This window comes from Dasypus novemcinctus, chromosome 12 (genome assembly GCF_030445035.2).
Source record: "Dasypus novemcinctus isolate mDasNov1 chromosome 12, mDasNov1.1.hap2, whole genome shotgun sequence".
Taxonomy (NCBI): Eukaryota; Metazoa; Chordata; class Mammalia; order Cingulata; family Dasypodidae; genus Dasypus; species Dasypus novemcinctus.
In genome coordinates, this window is record NC_080684.1 from 65,796,969 (window position 1) to 65,810,195 (window position 13,227).

At 37.0% G+C, this 13,227-nt stretch overlaps 1 protein-coding gene and 1 pseudogene across 4 annotated transcripts in view; one reads left to right on the forward strand and one right to left on the reverse strand.

Moving 5' to 3' along the window:
* LOC139440202 (ubiquitin carboxyl-terminal hydrolase 8 pseudogene) overlaps positions 1–3,100 on the reverse strand; it is a 34,825-nt pseudogene extending 31,725 nt beyond the window's left edge.
* TMTC2 (transmembrane O-mannosyltransferase targeting cadherins 2) overlaps positions 1–13,227 on the forward strand; it is a 456,130-nt gene that overhangs the window by 108,027 nt on the left and 334,876 nt on the right. The window lies entirely within an intron of this gene.

A 13,227-nucleotide genomic window follows, 5' to 3' on the forward strand; every position in this document is an offset into this window, starting at 1 on the left:
GGTACTAGTTGGGAGTTTGTCTCCATCTGAATTTTTAAGAAATATTGAAATTCTGAGTGAGTCAAGATGACTTTTTCCATAATAAACTTTATTTTTAAAGACGTTTTAGGTCACAGAAAAATTACATCGAAACTATAAGGATTCCCATATATCCCACTCCCTCCCCCTCTCACATTTCCCCTATTAATAACATCTTACATTAGTGTGGTACATTTGTTACAACAGATGAACAAACATTGAAGCATTGCCACTCATCAAGGTTTATAGTTTACATAATGCTTTATACTTTGCACTGTCCAATTTTATAAGTTTTGACAAAATATATAATGGTCTGTATTCATCATTGCATTGTCATGCAGAACAATTCCAGTGCCCTAAATATGCCCTATGTAACACCTCTTCTTCCTTCCCCCTCCCCTCAGAACCTCTGGTAACCACTGCCTTTATATCAATATTACAAGTTCTTCCATTACTAGTAACAATAATGATGTCCACTTTGGTCCTTGGTTCCATTCTCCTCTTATGTTTATTCATTCCTCAGTCTTGAGGATTTTGGGATGGTGATACCAGCTCTGCTTTAGATTAAGAGGGGGTTTAGATCTTATGGGGCAGATGGAAGGAACAGAAGTTTTGCTTGCATTTGTAGAAACTGTCTGCTTTTTATTGTGCCTTCTCTGAGTTTTAGATTTCCTCCCAAGTTCTAGTCACTGCAGCTACTCTTGTCCTTAAGTTTTTTTTTTTTTTTTTTTTTGTCGTAGAACAATATAGAAATTTAATCTTATTATCTGATTCCAGGGAAGAAATAGATCAGATGATCCAATATGTATCTATCTGCATGTGTGCAAAATGTTAGAAAAAGTACAAAGAAATATTTTACCTTCTAGTGCCCTTCCTCAAGAGAATTACAGTCTAATTGAGGAATAATAATATAAGTACCTAGAAAGGTAAATAATTATCCCCCCTCACACATATACATTTAAATAACAATATAAGGGAATAAAGATAATTTGTCTTGGCTTTCACAAGTTAGAAGTGGGGACTATTTTGTTGCAATCATTTTAGTCATGTTGACACAAAGGTAAGTGATACAGAATTTCAATTTGTACTTTGAAAATTATTTTTACCATTTAATATTTTTGATAAGGAAATGGAACTAGTTAATTTTCTGGGGTGGAAAAGAGCATCATTATTTTGGGGTAAAGCTATTGAGATGGTGTTTAAATATTTACTTTACAGAATCATTTCCTAGGAATTCCTTGATTAGACTATTGCTTGATACATCTTTTTCCTTTGTCTCTAGTAGTGATTGGGATTCTGGGCTTGGTATCATTGAGGAAAGTCTCAAAACCCTTACAACTCCTCATGAGAGATTTCTCTCAGTCTCCAGTTGAGTACTTCGGAGTGGGAACACCTTATTCACCTCCATGAGTTCTTGTTGTGGGTGTTTTTATCTTTTCTAAGAACATTTTTACTCTGTTACCCTGTAGTTGATTTATGTATATAATATTTTGGAAGGAATTTCTCACATGTACCTATTTCCCCTTTACTAGCTGGAGAAAATGAAAAGTGCTTATTTTGTTTTATTTGTCTTCCTCATGCCTATGTAACAGTGCAATTTGTGGTCTGCCCTAACATTGCTGTGTGTGTTCGTCAGGCTATTTCTTTTTAAGAAATGTTATGTTTTGGTTGGGAGATGGAATTGCACAATTTAATTATCATTCCCAATGGAAACTGGTAAAAATCTTTCCATACTTATATTTTCACTATCTACCAAGCTAAGCAATTTTTGACACTTTTTTATTTTGATGTCTTCTTCCACCCTCCCAAGTTAATTTTGTATGATGTAAGTAGAATGAGATTCCTAAGAGTTTTATTTTTGAAATGGTATTAGACTTATTGCTGGAACTGAATTTCCATTTTACATGTAATAGCTTGTTTAGTGTTTTAACTGTTACTGAATGGATACCATTAAGGAATTGTTTATAATGATGTTTAGATTTTTGTTCTTAAAGGGCTCGAATAATACAGAACCCATCTAAATGTAAATGAATTTACATTTTCCCCTGTAGTGTTACTGTTTTGTTAAACTTTCTCAGATTGTTGCTTAGATTTCCCTGTTAGTAATGTCCTTAATAACTTATAGTGATCTTTGCCTTTATCTGTTTTATCATATTAGCATACATTTTTGTAATTCTGTCATTCTCAGAGCTGATTAAAAACAGATATTGGAAGTTAAGTGCCCTTAGACCAGCTGTGAGCTAAACTTTTTCTTTCCTTACTCCATCCTGATAATGTGTGTCCTACATTAAGGAAGTAATACGTAGTTTCCAAAAATTTTGGTGTGAGATGGAATTAAACTTTCCTGTGCCTCAGCAATGTTTGTATGAATTCATTGCAAAAAGTCTGTCATAGGTTTCCTTAAAAAACAAAAACAACAAAAGACAGCTCTACGATTTATTTTAAATATGACTTGATAGAAACATCCTATTATTCTGTACCATGTTGGAAACATCTTCTGGCTAAAGTGCTTTTTATTTTGGTGAAAAGTTTAATATAGCAGTATTATTTGAACACAGAATCGATGTTTTAGTGCTTTTTATTACTCTTTTTATAGATGTTTGGGGTGAAGGAAATAAATATTTTCTCACAAACTCAAATGATATTCAAAATTCTTACATTGTTGCAGCTCTCTGTAACTACTAACAAAAAAGAGGTTAGATGGTACGAATTTGTGGAGGACTCAGTTCTGATTGCATGATTTATTTTTTTAAAGAACTGTGCCTCGTAACCTAGGAACAGCAGTAAGGTGCACTGCGGGGTGGCTTGCATGGGGAATTGGCAACGCTGGGATTGTAAGTATGGCTCCTCTCCTGTGTACTCCCTTACCCCTCCCAGTGTTAGTTCACCCTTCTCCAGTGCTGCTTTGTATTTTGCATGGACCTTCACTCTTTTAATAATTTGTTTATTTGCAATCTTTTCCATATGATGAGATAAAAATTGCTAGCTTAGCTTGCTCACCTTTTCTCTCTCACGGCCTTCCCAAGCCCTTTCCGTGTTCAAGATCTAATGTCCCTATCTTTTCCAGCTGGCACTTCGGCATGTCTGGAGAATGTATGCCGTAATTATATAAGTAACATCTCACTGCCCTCACCACAGGCACTTAACTGAATGTTGGGATCTCGGCCTATTTGTGTCTCTTCTTTCCAGAGTTCTGGCCTTCTAAAGCCCTGCAGCTCTCTACTCCCTTCCTAGTAGTTCTGAATTGACTTTTAAAGAAACTGGTTACATCCTTACATCTGTCCTCAAATGTTCCTAACTTAGTGATTCTCCTTTCAGGTGATAAAATGTTTCCTTTTGCCAAAAAAATCTCCAAATTTATATCTTTTGTCTATTTGAAACCAGCTACTGGGTGATCAAAGTTAAATGGGTTTTCTAATTTTATGAATGGTGGATGTAGGAGGAAGACCCTTGGGGAGCAATTGGAATCCTCTAAGACAGTGTCAGGGAATAAGGAGAATTGTAATCTGTGGGTTATTTTGTGCTTATGTAGAATTCTAGAAGCTGTCAACAAGGAGGGAAGAACAAAAAGATTTAAGTATAATTTAGTTTCCTTGGCTGCTCAAGCAAATACATGCAAATGGAATTTAAGGGCTCATGGTTTTGAGGCTGGGAATAAGTCCAAACCAAGGCACCATCAAGGTGATGCTTTCTCCTTGAAGACTCAGTTCTGGGCTGGCTGCTGGCGATCTTTGGCTTGGGGCTCCTCCATCACATGGCAGCGTACATGGCGGTGTCTCTGTATTCCTCTGGGTTCCTTTAAATTTCAGCTTCATACTTTCCATCGTTTTCTCTGTCTGAATTTCAATCTGCTTATAAAAGACTTGAGTACTAGGATTAAGACCCATCCTGATTGAGTTGGGCCACACCTGAACTTATTTAACTTAAAATCAGTTCAGTGCCTATGGTGAGGGCACAGGCATCAAAAGGTCCTACTTACAGTGGGTTCCCACCCACAGGAATGGATAAAGTTTAAGAACAGGTCTTTCTGTAGTACATACAGCCCCAAAGCACCAAATAATGGTCCAGAAACATTTGAAATATAAAATAGACACATGGACTCTATAAATAAATATTACTCTGATGAAATGAATAACAGTGAAGAGATTCTGTTTTTTTCATCTAGTGTGAATGATGTTAACTTGAAATGCCATCTCTGATTTAAAATTATGAAGAACTATTGACTGAGCCAGGGTCTCTACTGGGATATGCAAACAATTCTGGCTTTTGATCACTTCTGGAGAAACAGTGGCAGTAAATGCAGCGAGGAAATGTAAGGAAATGTGTGCTGTTAATAATACCATAGAAAGAATTCTGACTGATAGCATTTGAGTCACCTTCCCTCCTTTGCATGGAACCTCGAGTCTATTGTAAGACCATGATTGAAATACACAAAATAAGTGTGTGATACATTATGCGTTCAATGTGCTTTCTCTTTTCTATCATATTTGGTCTTCACATATAACCTTTGAGACAGGCAAGAATTATGAATAATATCCCCCATTTTACAGAGGAGGAAACGTCTCAGGAAAGATGAGTAACCTACCCAAGGCTATGATGTGAGAAACAAAGGCCTGTGCTTTTCCATGCTGAGCCCGGATATTGGGCAGGGTTTCCATTGTCGCCAGAGTAAGGGATGTGTAGGACTGTGAGTCTTGGTTGCTGGCTATGGTTTAATGTCCATTGTCTGAGAGATTTCAAAGATTTGAAACTTTTCAAAAGGCAATATTTTGTTTTCCTTGGGTTAGGAACTGTCATAGCATTTTCTTTTTCTTTTTTGTGAGTTCCTTTTAAAAGAAGAGAATGCTGGCTTTGCTGGAGAGGAGTGGATTGTTGGATAAGAATGTTTGAAAAGGTTGCTTCTCTTCTTTCCCTCCTGACCTTTCTCCCTTCTTTCCTAGTATATTTGAAACATAACGTAGTAATTGTGGGGTGCTCTAGCTCCACTTAACCTCTGATTAGGAGAGATGGTTAAATGAATGCATCCATGTCACTTGAATGACACTGGGGTGAGCATCAGTTCTGAGCTTCTGTATTTTAGGGGAGCAGGTACTCCTCTCTGAAGGTACTCTGTAAATCTAACCCAATAAACAAATCTTCTTCTTTACATTTTGTTTCTGCCCTGGGGACAGAAGCTTATTCAAGAATATATGCTTAATAATTCAATTTTAGATTTAGCCACAGTCAGTGACAGAAGCTAAGACATTCAGCTTTTCTGATTAGAAAGCCCTTTATAGGATTGAGCAGGAGGTGACATGTGCCTAGAGTCTTGAGAGAAGCCCATAACCCTGGAAATTGTATCTTGCAATGGGATTATTAAATCCCTCACCTTCAGAAATTGGTGTTTATCAGGACAAAAAGCTTTTGTACCACTTCTCCTCTGATACAGAGCACCGCTCCCACTGTGACTGATTCTTATTTTTCATATGTGGTACCCATCTTAAAACATTCACTCTGTAATTTATGCAAGAAAACTTGCCTCATCATTGACTATTCGTTCTACATAACTTCCTTTCTAATTAGTTGCTAACTAGTCAATCCAGTAAAACGTCTGTTCTCATACTGCATAATTCTAATTATTAAGATTTTTAACTTTCAAAGTTGCTAGGGTGTTTTTTTAAATGAGAGAGCTATGGATGGTGATGTCTTATCACTGAACTCTATTGCTATAACTATAACTCTGGTTCATATTGTTACTGTATTTTACTTTGGCCATTGCAGAAACCTTTTCTCTGGTCTCTGCTACCTGTCTTAAATAATTTGTTCATTTGTTCATTTGTTTATATAAAATCATGTTGTTCTCCTGCTTAAAAATCATCAGACCATCATTATCAATCCTCTATAGGAACTTGTTAGAAATGCTGATTCTTAAACCCCACCATAGAGCCAGTTAATTCAGAAGCCTGTGTTTTACGAAGCCTTCCAGGTGATTGTGAAGCACTTTACAGTTTCCTAACTCCTGCTGTAGGTAATGGGATAAAGTTCACACTCCTTAGCAGGGAGGGAAGGCCTCTGACAGGGTAATGCCCCAAAGTGAACTGCTCTGAACTTTTCATCAGCCCCCCTTTCCCCAACTGGTCACCATTCTAGACTTCTCATCATTTTCAGAACTTGACATGTACTTCCATGTCCTATACTTTGTAAAACTGTTCAGACTCAACCAGGAGTGTCCTTTATTTCTCTCCTTCTTGGTGAATTCCCACAGTTGCAGGAGGCAGCAGGGTTTTGTGGAAAGAGCATAACAGGTTTGGATTAAAATCTGTCTACTTTCACTGACTATATGTACATCCACAGGTGAATTATTTGATTTTTCTCTTGGCTTTTCTTATTGAAAAATGGGGATAATAATGCATTACCATCATTGTAAAGACTGAATAAAATGCTCTTTATAAAGCATCTATCATATATTCTGTCAGAGTTCAAAATTACTTTTTAGTAATTCAACCATTTTAAAGTGTACAGTTCAGTGGTGTTTAGTATTTACACAATGTTGTGCAACCATCACTTCTATCTCAATACAAAATATCTTCATCACCCTTAAAGGATACCCCATACCCATTAAGCAGTCACTCTCCATCCCCCTTCCTCCCTCAATATTACTTTTACATGTTAATTTCACATGAGAAAATTTTTTTAAAGATTTATTTTTCCCCTCCCCTCCCCACCCCCACCATGCTGTTTTTGCTACCTATGTCCATTTACTGTGTGATCTTCTGTATCTATTTCTCTTTTTGTCTTCTCTTTTAATTTTTTCTCCTCTAATATTCACCAGGATTTGATCCTGGGGAACTTTGATGTGGAGAGAGGCTCCCTGTCAGCTGTGGCCCCTCAGTTCCTGGTTTCTGCTGCACTTCACCTTGACTCTGCCCTTCATCTCTCTTTTGTTGTGTGATTCACTTGCTCAGGCACTCTCCTCACTGTGTGGGCACTTGCATGGGCACTCAGCTCACCGTATGGGCACTCATGTGAGCACTTGGCTCACCATGCAGGCACTCTTCTTCTTCTTTTTCACCAGGAGACCCCAGGGATCGAACCCGGGTCCTCCCATAGGTGGAAGCCTTATCACTTGAGCCACATCCGCTTTCCCACCTGAGAAATTGATAAGAGAGAAGCTTTGTGTATTCTCTTTGGCTTTTTTAAAGATACAGAACGCATATCACATTGTATACATTCAAATGTATGTTTTAATTATGGTACATGAAAATGTACTGAATATCTAAATAGGCCAGAAAACAAGTTCAGTTTTTGGCAAATGAAATTAACATATGCTGTATAGGCATTATATTTCCTTTATAATTTCCTGATGTGTTCTAGATCTTTTTTGATCGAATGAATACACACATACATACACAACCATTACACTGTTTAACTATACAACAGAAGTATGGTTAATTATTCTGAATAGCGATACAAGTGATACTTTTCTTGGTAGGTTTCCTTGTTTTTACGTTCTGAATCTTGGGTTCTTAAAACCTCAAAATAATATTTAAGATTTGTAAAGAGCTTTGTATTTAATATGGTGATTTCATTTATATGCCTTATTTAATGTCTGTTCCAGCGTAAGAAGACAATGGAAACATTTTTTAAATGAAAACACATCTTTAGTTCTAACTTTAGGCAAAGATTTCCTTTGAAAAAAAGTTTTAAAAAGTGTGATTTAATGTTAATTTTTGTTTTATGTTGAATTGGGTTTTCTAATGAGTTGGCACAAATACAATTTATCCGTAATATTTTATATGCAGAAGAACATGCTTTCATTCCAAATTACTAAATTAGTGCTTCTATCTCAGGTGACGATTTAGCTTTAAAAGTATTAGTTGTAGTAAGAAATTAACAGTATAAGATTTGGAGAACTTTTAAATGTGTCCTTCTTGTGCCAGTTAGAAATGACTTCAGGAGTTAGTATTATGGTGTGGGGCAGGAAAGAGTTTTTCCGAGTTGGAACACTGGAGCTCATTAGCATCTTTCAAACCTTAATGCTCTTTTGTTTCAGATGGATTTACTACACTCTCTCTCTCCCCAACTCAGTGCAGGCTGTGAAGGCTCAGCTGGAACAAACAAAAGAGATACATAACCCCTGAACCAATTAGCATAGCTTACAATGCTCTTAATAGGCCTATCTACTCTATATGAGATTTGGTAAAATAACCTAACTTTTATGCTCTAGGACATTTTTTCAACGTCAACTGCTTTGCACCCACGATGTAAACCTCACATATTTGATTTCCAGCTTTCTCTTGGGAAACCTTCTTTATGATTTGATGGCTGTGGTCGCTCCCTTGTGGCTCTTCACTCATTTGCACAGGGTCTGTTGATGTCTGAGAAGAGGACACATGTGACTTGGTCCTGGGGCGGTTCATTGGCCTCAGTGGCTGGTCCGAGGGCAATTTGTTCAGTTAGTGCTACTCCTGGGGTGCTCTTTCTTCTTAACTCCTCTTCTTAGCCTTTGTCCTCTCTCTTTTTTACTGCTTGTCATTGAAATTTGGTTTGCCGTACACATTTCACCTTCCCCTACATCTACCCACTTATACAGAAGAAGGATTTGTGTTGGGGAAAAAATTGAGGTATGTTGTTAGTGACATTAAAAAAATGGACTCCACAAACAAGGGGAAGCCTGTCCATCTTGTGAATGTTGCTGTTTTACATTTTATGTAAAAGTACCTTATGATTTTCTTTTGTGTTATGTCACAAAAGAGGTATTCCTTTTACTGCCTTTTCAAAAGTCTTCTATTTTAAACGAACTAAAATGACACTTCCCTCAATAACGTTAAAATGTGATATTACAATTTGAGAAGTTTAACCCTCTCTTGAGTGTATAATTGTAAGGAGATTGGAGTTTGAAGTCAGGAAGGCTTACTTTAGCTGTTGACTGTCTCTGAGCATGTTCTTTTTTTTTAAAAAAATGACCCAGTAAAGAGTATGATAATCATTATCCTGTAATTTTTTTTTTTTAAGATTTATTTTTTTTTTATTTTTTGCCCTCCCCTCCTCCCACCCTGCTGCTTTTGTTGTCTGTGTTGTCTTCTTATTTTCTTTCCTCTAGGATTCCCTGGGATTTGATCCTGGAGAACTCTGATAGGGAGAGAGGTTCCCTGTCAATTGCACCATCTCAGTTCCTGGTCTCTGCTGTGCTTCACCTTGCTACTCTCTTGCACCTCTCTCCTTGTTTCTCTCTCAATGCGTCATCATCTTGCTGCGTGACTGGCTTTCACGGGGCACTGGCGCACCATGAGGGGATTTTCACAGGCACTGGCTTGCTGCATGGGCACACATTCTCTTCTTTTTCACCAGGAGTCCCCAGGGATTGAACCCAGGTCCTCCCATATGGTAGGCAGAAGCTCTGTCAATTGAGCCACATCTCCTTCCCTCTGAGCATGTTCTTAACTACTCTCTTTCAGTTTCTCCATCAGCAGAGAAAAAGACAATAATCGGGGGGAGGGGGGTTTGTGAATAATTGTATAAAGTTATAATAATGGTGTGCTATGCAGTAGACACTCGGGATGATGTAATGATGATAGATATCTTTGGGAAAAATAGTAGAAAAGGAGCCTAGGATTGTAAGAAATGTAATGCAACATGAAATAGTTTGTTTAATGAATATCTGGAACCAGAAGTAGTTGAGAAAATTATATGGTAAGAGGCAGCCTGTTCATTCCATAAATTGTGTCTACTCTAGAAAACTCTTGCTCATGTCTTGTCGTGGTCCCATATTCAGCCTAGTATTTGTATCTGAGGGATAGAGGTCAGGTTGCCTTAAATGAATGTTGCTTTTAATAGGGTTACAGATGGGGAGTATGATTAAATGATTTTCCTAACTTTCCTTTCTTATAGATTTGGATTTATGTATTATCAGTGGTTTGGGTCTTATAGAGGTAATAAGATGTGTTCAAATACCAGAATGCCAGAGGTTTTCTGAATACCAGAAACCTAAACAGTGCCATCCACTTAGAAAGCACACGATGTGTGTATCTGGGATAAGGAAGAAAGGCTTCCTTCAGTTAGATTTTAATAAGATAGGGGGGTGGAGGTTGTTGGGAGGAAAGGGTGTTTTTATAGCCAAGATGACCTGGCCAGATTCTTGGCAGCCCTGTATATCAATGAAGGCATTGAAAACTGTAGGAGAAAAGAAGAAGGAAAAAAAAAAAAAAAAAAAGCTGGTTACTAAGGTATCTTGAAACAAGGCTGAAGAATGATTTTATTTTCTGTAAAAAAAAAAAAATGGGTTTCATAATAGGGTGATTCACCAGCTGAAGTCTCTGGTGGTAAATTGAACTCTTTGGCTTCTGTTTTTACTAGTGAAAAAGTTCCAGGAAAAGTTTGTAACTTTTACTCTAACGTACATAATGACTGATGATTTCAGATTCTTCACATATATTTAATTTAATCAACACCCTCCTTTATATTCTGGTGAAATAATTAGCCAGTCTATTTCAGCAGTTTAATTTTACTTGTTAGTCTAAAAACAGCTTTGTTAGCATGGTTAGTTTAGGAAAAAATATGTCCTGTATAGCATATATTTAATAAGTTTTACTAGGTGAAATATTTATTAAATTTGTGTCTTCCTGAAATTAGACATAGTTCTATATATCCTTAAAATAGTATTTTAAGAAGAAATATTTGTGATTTGTATAACTATAGAATAGTAGACTTTCAAAAGTAGAAGGTAGGGAATTTTAAAAGAGTAGTATACATTTAGCTGATAAGACGAACTACTTAATTTTATGAGGAAGATGTGAGAAGAAATCCTCTGAGTTTAACTTTTAAGTATATATTGGCCTCATAATTTAGCTTTCATTTTTCATCTTTAATAGAACTGTGTTAATACGGTATATGTGAATAATGTAGTATTTTTTTTTTTTTTTTTAACCTGGCCATTTCATGAGTTGTAGCCAAGGGGAAGGGAAGTGCATGGATAACTGAATCTCAGAATCTTCCCAGGCCATTTCATGTCCTGGGTAATCGTTGTGTTCCCTTCATATGACACAGTGGCATAATGAAATTAGGCAACCCTGGGTTTAATGTCGCCCTATTAACTTGGGGACATGACTCACTTCTGAAAGCCTCAGCACTGTTATATGTTAAATACCCAGCGTGGTACTTGGTACAAGTAAATTATTGAAGGAAAAAAAAAAACTTTCTTGTACAATGTTTTGCAACTAGTGGGTGCTTAATATATGGATGTAAGCTGAATGTACTGCCACACACCCTTAACACAGCTATTAATAAATACCTATATTAACCAAAAGATGCATTCCACCTGATTGTCAGAGACTTTGTTACCCAGGGTTAGAAAAGCAGTTTTACTGGCATGGATGATCCTGCCTTTGTGGTCTTCTGTCCTTAGGCGTTCTTTGGCTAATCTCGGGATGATTCTTACACCCACTGATTCTGAGGCTGCATCCCAGAATGTCCAAGTAGCTAAAGCCATGCCAAGCCCAGAAGGGCCACCCTGCATCAGACACAGCGTTTCCTTCAGAGGCCTTAGCCGAGGTTGTGTGTATTCTCCTCAGCAGCCACGCTGGCTAAACCTGGTAGGGGATGTAGAAACTTCTGCCAAGCCCCCCTTTTCTCAGGCCAGTTCTACTAAGAGTCAGAGTGCCCTACAGACCAAGAGCACATGATCTTGAGAGTCTGGTGGGTCTGTGAGTCTGGGTTTTGCAACTTGCTGGCTAATAGGTCTAACTTTGGGCAGGTTTCACAACTCCAAGCCTCAATTTCCTCACCTGTAAAATGGGGATTCTCAGAGTTCTTACCTCAAATTTTTGGGAAATCGCAGTGAAATTATCATATGACTATATGTATGAAGCTCAGTGTAAAGTTAGCTATAATAAAAACTATTATTATGACTAGCTTTGTCTCTGTAATTTAAAGCTAATATGCTGGCTCATGCTGTCATTTGTATTAATGGGATCTGCAGTCATAGGTTGCATTTGCATTTCAAGTACAAGCTGTTTACATTACACTGTTTATATTGTTCATAGCATCCTTTTCTTCCCTGCCTTGCTTTCTACAACCCTGGTCTGCCATTTCAAGAGCATTATGGGTGTTCTACAAGTGATTTTGGAGTTTTTATTTGTACTGTTGGAAAATGATTTGATGAAATATTATTTCCCATATAGCCTAGGTGCTCCAGTGAGTTAATATGTTGCCTAATTATAATCTTAATATTGTGTCCTCTCAGTCATTGTTTCATTCATAAAGGCAATTATTGTACTTCTGTAGTTCAGACCCTCACTTTTTTGTACTTTAGAGAAATAGGCCTCCTAGTTGTTAAAGTGAATAGACTGACTTGAATTTTTTGTAGAATTTACCATGTGCAACAGCGCTGTATCCAGATAGGTGATGTTTTAGGAAGCATGAACCGTTTTCCTCAAGTGTCATGATATATATTGGTTGCTGCATGAAGTAAGGTCTAGGCAGACAAAAAAATAAAAGTCATGTCAAAAGCAGATGTAAAGACTTAACTTAGTATCTCTGATTATTTTCTATATTGTGTGAATTATACAATTAATAAGTCCCTGAGACAGGAGACTCTAGTTCATCAGGTTTTGAACTATCGGGTGTTGGCTTGCTGGCTTATTCATGTATTTGGTGCATGCTTTTGAAGGGATTTCTCTAGAAAGAACCAGGACAATATTAAGTCATTTTAGGTTCATGTGGGAAGATTGGAATATGTAATTTATGTAAAATGCTGTAAGCTTATAATTCCCAGGTACCATGAATGTCTCTAAATTTTGTTTGCAGAGCAGTTGTTTTTACATAACTGTTCTAATTTTTATTTTAAAAGATTTAAAGACTTGCTATTTACAGAAATTGTGACTAATGAACAGCCAAAGGTAAAAGAAAATGTACATCTGAAACAAATCCAAGCAAGGATGACATTTGCAGGAGAAATTTCTCTTTCAGACACAGTGATCTCTTCTGGGTATACTTAGAAAAGCTCATTGCATTTGTAACTCCAGCAAAAGATAGCATTTCTCCCCTTTATAATATAAGGTCACTGCCTTCCACCAACTATTCATCAGTCTAGTTGAGATTTTTGCTTTGAAATATTTTCATGGGAGAGTTACTGTATTATCTATAGGAGCTACCTATAATTTAAAAATATATCTAGAATTAGCACACTCTTGATAGCATTGATGAAAAATATACTCAGTGATAGAAAAGGTG